General features: G+C 41.9%; 1 pseudogene; it reads left to right on the forward strand.

Moving 5' to 3' along the window:
• The first annotated feature begins 6,034 nt into the window (after positions 1–6,034).
• Positions 6,035–6,152, forward strand: LOC112476686 (annotated as a pseudogene).
• Positions 6,153–6,425: the final 273 nt, after the last annotated feature.

Consider the following 6,425-nt stretch of genomic DNA (forward strand, 5'->3'; position numbering starts at 1 on the left):
CTGATACCCACTGTCAGATTCTCAGCTTCTTCCTTCTGGGTGGAGGTGATACGGCCTGAGGAGTTTCCATAGCTGCCGGCCCTCCTGACCACATACACTCAAGATCTTCCCCAAACTCAGCTCTCCTCCCTTTCAGAGCCCTTTTAATCATTAATGGCTTTATGTACAAGTCCCAGGGACTAAAAGCTTTTGGGGGGTCCTAGGATAATATTTTAAGCCTAAAAATATGTTTTAACAGACAACAAAATATAAAAAGAATAACTGAAAGTAATAAATGTTCAGAAAATTAATTTGTTAAACCTTATATGTATAAAAATTTCATCTCAAGTGAAAATAATTTTTAGATTAGGTTTTTTTTAATCATTTTACAAGAATTTCTGAGTGTGCATGGTAATTGTTAAGGCATCACAGCTGATTGCAAAATAAATGCATTAAAAGATAATTGGACACGGATGGACCTAGAAAGTATTGTGCTGAGTGGAGTAAGTCAGGCAAAGAAAGACAAATGTCATATGCGGAATCTAGAGAACAGGATAAACAGACAAACAACAAAAACAAGCTCATAGATACAGAGAGCATTGTTATGGTTGTCAAATTGAGGGGTGGAGAGATGGGTGAAGGGAGGAGGGGATTAAGAGGTACAAATTGGTAGTTACAAAATAGTCATGGGATGTAGAGTATAGCAGGGGAATATAGTCAGTAGTATTGTAATAACTATGTACGGTGTCAGATGAGTACTGCATTTATCGGGGTGATCACTTCGTAAGTGACATGAATGTCTAATCACTGTATGATTATACCTGAAATTAATATAATATTGTTACCAGAAGGTAGGTGGGAGGAGGGAGAGGGAAGGTAGACAGGGGAAAAAAATTTAAATTATTTCTTCAATTAAAAAAATAAATTAATTAAAAAAAGAATTTTAATGTTAAAGGAAAAAAATATAATATTGTATGTCAACTATAATTGAACAAAATAAAAATATAAAATTTAAAAAGATAATTGGAGGAATATTAAGAATTTTAAGGGTTTAAGCAAAGATCAGTTTGAATTGGGCAGCACCAAAGCAGAAGTGGTTAGGAGTGCTCTACTGACAGGAGCTAGGGACAAGACCTTTTTGGAGAAGGCCTAGAAGCAAAACAAGGAAATTATTTGATTGGCTATAGCTTAAGAGGTTACCTTATTTGGGAAAGACTAGTTGGCTATTTGTGATTGGTTGTCCTTAGCTTTCCATTTCGTAAGCTTGCAGCATTTACTGGCTTAGGTTTGAGTTTGATTATATAGATTGCTAAGTTTATGGCCTCCTTGTTTAATTAGTTTAATATGTATTTGTAATTAAATAATTTCAGAAGTACCATTATCAAAATCTTGTCTCCTTCTACAGAAAAAATACCTATGTTTAATGTGGAATGGATATGCTTGGATCCTATAAAGCTCTTAAAAAATTCTTCATCTCAAGACTTTCCTGCTTTAATACCTACAGTCATCATCCCTCCCTACCTTGGGCCCTTGCCATTTTGTATTCACCTCTGGTATTTAGTGCCTTTTATAACCCAGTGCATCCTGAACCTGAACCTTACCTCATTCGTTCATTCATTCATTCAACAAAAAATTCAGTTGATACTTGCTGTCATTGATAGTCTAAGTTAGGCATGGTCTAAGGTGGGTATAGCATGAAGAAGACAAAAGTGGTCCCTGCTCTCCAGAAACTCACGCTAGACTGGTGGGAGAAGCCAGTGGATTGGATAGCCAATAAGTAAATTAATAAATAGATAATAATCAACTGTCAGCTTTATTTGAAAAAAAATAAGTGAGGGTAAGGAACTTGAGTGTAGCTGGAAAGCAGGTGATTTTTTTTAAACACGGTGACTAGAGAAAGCTTCTCTAAGGAGGCCATATTGTAGCAGAAACATGAAATGAAGAAGCCAGCCAGGCAAAGGTCTGAGGGGAGAGTCCTAGGCAGAGCAAACAGCCAGTGCAAAGGCCCTGAGGTAGGCATGGGCTTGGTAGGCTGGAGGAAAGGAAAGGAGGCCAGTATGGGTACAGCAAAGAGAATAAGGGGAGAGTGTTAGGAGTTAAGGTCAAAGACCTAAGTGGAGAGGAAAGGATATGGAGGACTTTGTTTAAGACTTAACTCCTCTGCTTTCCAGTATGTTCCTTCCACTGCTCAATTTTCACATGCTGCCATTGTGTGGGAGGCACTTAATGGCTGACCGGCTCATTAAGCAGCAGTGGCAGTTTGCAGAGCACCAGGAGGCATCACAGATCTGCCAACACCTCCCTTGGATAGACATCTCTGTGGGCATGGCCTGCCAGGCACAAATTACCTCACCAACCAGCCACTGCCTGCCAATTCCAGCAAAGGCTTCCTTGGTCCCCCTTGGCTTTGCTGCTCTTAGAGTCCCACTTGCCGCCCACCGGTTTCCTCTTAAATGCCCATTGTCCCTGTCCTTGTCTGACCACACAACCGTGAACTTGATGCATTTTGCCTTGACTGTTGTTGCAGTGGAGAGACCACACTTCTTGTTTTGCTTTCTTTTGGTAATATTCTGACTCAATATTCATGATGCTTAAATGTAGCGGGAGTTAGGTTAGTGCAATATAATTCAGAACTCTTCTAGTTTAGAAGTCTGTGGTGAATTGTAAATATTTTCCCTGTTAATAAAACTTGTTTGTTGAGAAGTGTTGGAGGTTGAGGGACTGTAGTTAAACTTGGCCAAAAATTTTTATTGAGCACCTCTCAGTGTCAGGCTCTATTCGAGGCACTAGTAGAGCTGTGAACAAGACACCCTAAGTCTTTTTTGGAAAAAAAAAAACTTACATGGGGGAAGAACAACCAACAAACAAGTAAACAATAAGCGATAGTGGTATGTTTGGAGAGTGATAAACAATACAGGGAAAATGAAACAAGGTGACAGAGAGTGGCTGGAGAGCGAGGGGTAGGGGTGGGGGTAGATAATACCTTAGATTGGGTGGCCGAGGACAGCCTCCTTGAGAAGATGTCTTCAGAGACCAGACCTTGATGAAAACAGGGAGCCAGCCATCATGAGTTTCCAGCAGACATAACAGAGAAGACAAAAGCGCTGAGGTAGGAATGTCTTAGCCTTCGGTGGAACAGCGCGGCCAGTGTGGTTGAAAGGTGGTAAATGAAGGGGAGCAGGCGCCTGGGGAAAGCTGTATAAAGTCCAGTGGGCCGGGGTGAGGGGCTGGGACTTTACGTGCAATAGGGAAGCAATGGAGGGGTTTTCAGCAGGGGAAAATGATTTGCACTGCTTGAAACAGCCCACTGTGGCTACCAGGTGGAAAAGCCATCAGCGACCAGTCCTTACATTCGTGCAGCACTTTTCCATTCACAAAGGCCCTCCACATGGGCAATCTCATTAGCATCACAATACCAAACGAGATTCACGGAATGCTTCCTGTTTTATAGATGAATAATTGAGGCTCTGAATGGTTTGAGTGATCTAGGCCAGGTAAAAGGGCCAGCAAGTGACAAGACTCAGCTGAAAATACTTAGTGCAGAATCTGCTTCTTAGAAGTTCCCTGGATCTGGGGCAAAAGAGGAAATTGACCAGCAGCTGCAGTTCTACCCATCTCCTTCCTCCGCGCGGCCTGCAAACAGCACGGGCAAGCCTGCTTATTCCCTTCGGTGTGGCTTCCTCTACCTGGAATCCCTCTCAACTCCTTTTGCTTTCCACCGACTTTTTCCTTTCTCAGCAGCTCCAGCCAGAGAAGTGCTCTCTCTCCCCTTCCCACCACCCACCAGAATGTATATGAGGATGCTCCATTACAGTTACATCAGCGTGTCTTTGTCCTTTATCTCAGAATCATACTCTGCAGATGCCCAACCCCCACCCCGAACTTTTGTCAGTACCCACAAACATACACTTGACTCCTGTGAAAGAGCTAAGCATGTATTAAGTGCTCAATATATACAACTGAATGCTCTCACTTGAATTAGGCTTATCATATCCCAAGAGCTTTCTATCTTTTAGGCACTGGGTTACTGGGTATTTTCCAAAAATTATTTAATTCTATTAACAACCATCTTTGAGAAAGGTACTATTATTATCAACATTTTATGCATTAAGAAAGTAAGGCTCCAAGATGCTAATAGGGTCAAAAGACTCCAATGCCCATGCTCTTAACACCTACTGTACTTCCTTCTTATCGGAGATAGAGAATGTCTGCTTTTTCGGCCTTGACATTTGAACCTTAAGTGCTAAAAGTAGGAGTCTAAAAACAAATCAAAATGATTTCTGCTGCAAACACATGGAAGGGGCTCGCAAAACTCCCCAAGATGAATCGTTAATTCATTGGTCTACCCATCCATCCAACTATATCCCTACATCCATACTGTCATAACAACTATTTTTCCCTCTGGTTTACGCCAAGTCTTTAGGGAAAGGATAGGTATATCCAGATTGGTGGGTGAGGTAAGAGGGGAAATGTGCGAATGAGGTCTGGCTTGCTTCATTCTGCCCTGCTGTTCCCTGACTTAACCCCTTTTGCACTTCTGGAAAGGACAGAGAGTTCCAGACAGGCTAGAAAAACAGACTCTTGACTCCCTTCTCTCCTTGTCACTGTTCCTCTTCACCCACCGCTGCCCTGGAAAAGCAGCTGTGGATCCAGTTAGGTTGGGGCTTCTGCCTAACTGGTCACCGTAGGGAGGCAAAGTATATTTCAGAAATTCACACTCAGATGTGCAATCTGTTGCTCGCCTGGCTCAGTGGTACCCAGCAAAAATGGCTACAGCTGCAGCGCAGTAGAATAGACATCCAAGGACAGCACAGGTGTCTTCCTCCTGCAATATACCTTGACATCTGGGCCTTGGTTTCTTTGTTTGACAGGACAGGATTTTCCTTTTCCCTCAACCTCCTTTATCTTCTTCAGTGCAAAACCTCTGCTATGGAAGAAGTCTTCTGTGAGACAGAATAAAAAGATCAGGACTTTGTTAAGCTAATAACGTATCAAAATAAAACAATAATCAGTAGAGCTGAGAAACATTAGCAAGACACAGGTCTGTTGGTGCTGTAGATGCTCCGCTCTAGATATACACAGGGAAGCAGAAGAAACAAACTAAAATGCCCAGAAGGGCCAGGCAGGAGATATAAATGTGTGGAACTGGAAAGAGCAATATCTACACAGTAGGGACTGGGGGTCCTTGATGAGCTAAAGCAGCCAGATCTGACGAAAGGAACTGGCACAGTACATTTCTGAGCCACTGCTGCCACATGAGAGCACAGGTTCACTGCTGATCAATCAATCTACTTTTCAAAAAAAATGCCAGAAATTGTGATTTTTGTGTAAAATCTCCTTATTTTTAAACATAATCTACTCCATCAACTTTTTGAAAATGGCATGAGTCAGTAAACCATGCTGCGTTAAGAGGAATACTTCTCTTCCTGATGATTCCTCATAAGAAGAGACATCTGTAAGAGTTACACCTGGCCTCTCCCCACTCTATACTCCTTCCTCCGCTGGTGGGAAAAAATAGCTTACCTGATTAAAGGGTTTGAGAGAAGAAATTGGGCATTTATAACCCAGAGCCTTCCTCTTTTGAGTCACCTACCCACAGGGTTCCACCTTGATGAAGAGTAGCCTACCCCAGTCCAGCATAGGTAAGTCTGAGATTACACATTAGGAATCTTATTAGCCTACTACTATAAGCCATATTCTTCAATATCCACTGTCTCATTAAGGTGTTGCATTACCTCCATCAGCTTACTCTTTGTTCTTTCTTCTCAGTGGGTCCACAGCTCAGGTAGAGTCCTATTTATTGAGTCTACCTGGAGATTCCAAGAGTCAGCTCTGGTCACAGGCCATACGTTTGCTCCCTCTGACTATAAACTGAATCTTTGGATGCAGGATTAGGGACGGCTATATCACATCAGGGCAAAGGCAGGAGACATGCTTAGAACCTTGAAGGTCTTTTGGTTTCTCCAGGGTGGTGCTCAGAGAGATGGAGTGGAAAAGATGGAAAGGATTGTGAGAGATAAGAGAAGAGGGAGGAGGGAACTAAAAATATTCATCAGTCTATGGCCATGCCACCCTGAACAAGTCCAATCCCATCTGATCTTGGAAGCTAAGCAGGGTCGGGCCTGGTTAATACTTGGATGAGAGACCATCAAGAAGGCCAGGTGCTGCAGGCATAAAAACATTTAAAGAAAAAGGGATTGTAAACTGACAAGGTCCTTGCAATCTGTGAGGTCAACCAAGGGTCGCCTTGCCTAAAAAATAAGTAAGTAAGTAAGTAAGTAAGTATGTAAATAAATAAATAAATAAATAAATGAAAATAAAAATATTCATCAAAGGAGACAGTCTATGGACTGGAAGGTGACTCAGTGGGAAAATACAGGAATGTTTTACACCATCTTCTGAACATTATTTGTGTTCAAGGTCACCTAATAGTAAAGTTATTTTCT

The sequence above is a fragment of the Pteropus alecto genome, unplaced genomic scaffold (assembly GCF_000325575.1).
Source record: "Pteropus alecto unplaced genomic scaffold, ASM32557v1 scaffold71, whole genome shotgun sequence".
NCBI lineage: Eukaryota > Metazoa > Chordata > Mammalia > Chiroptera > Pteropodidae > Pteropus > Pteropus alecto.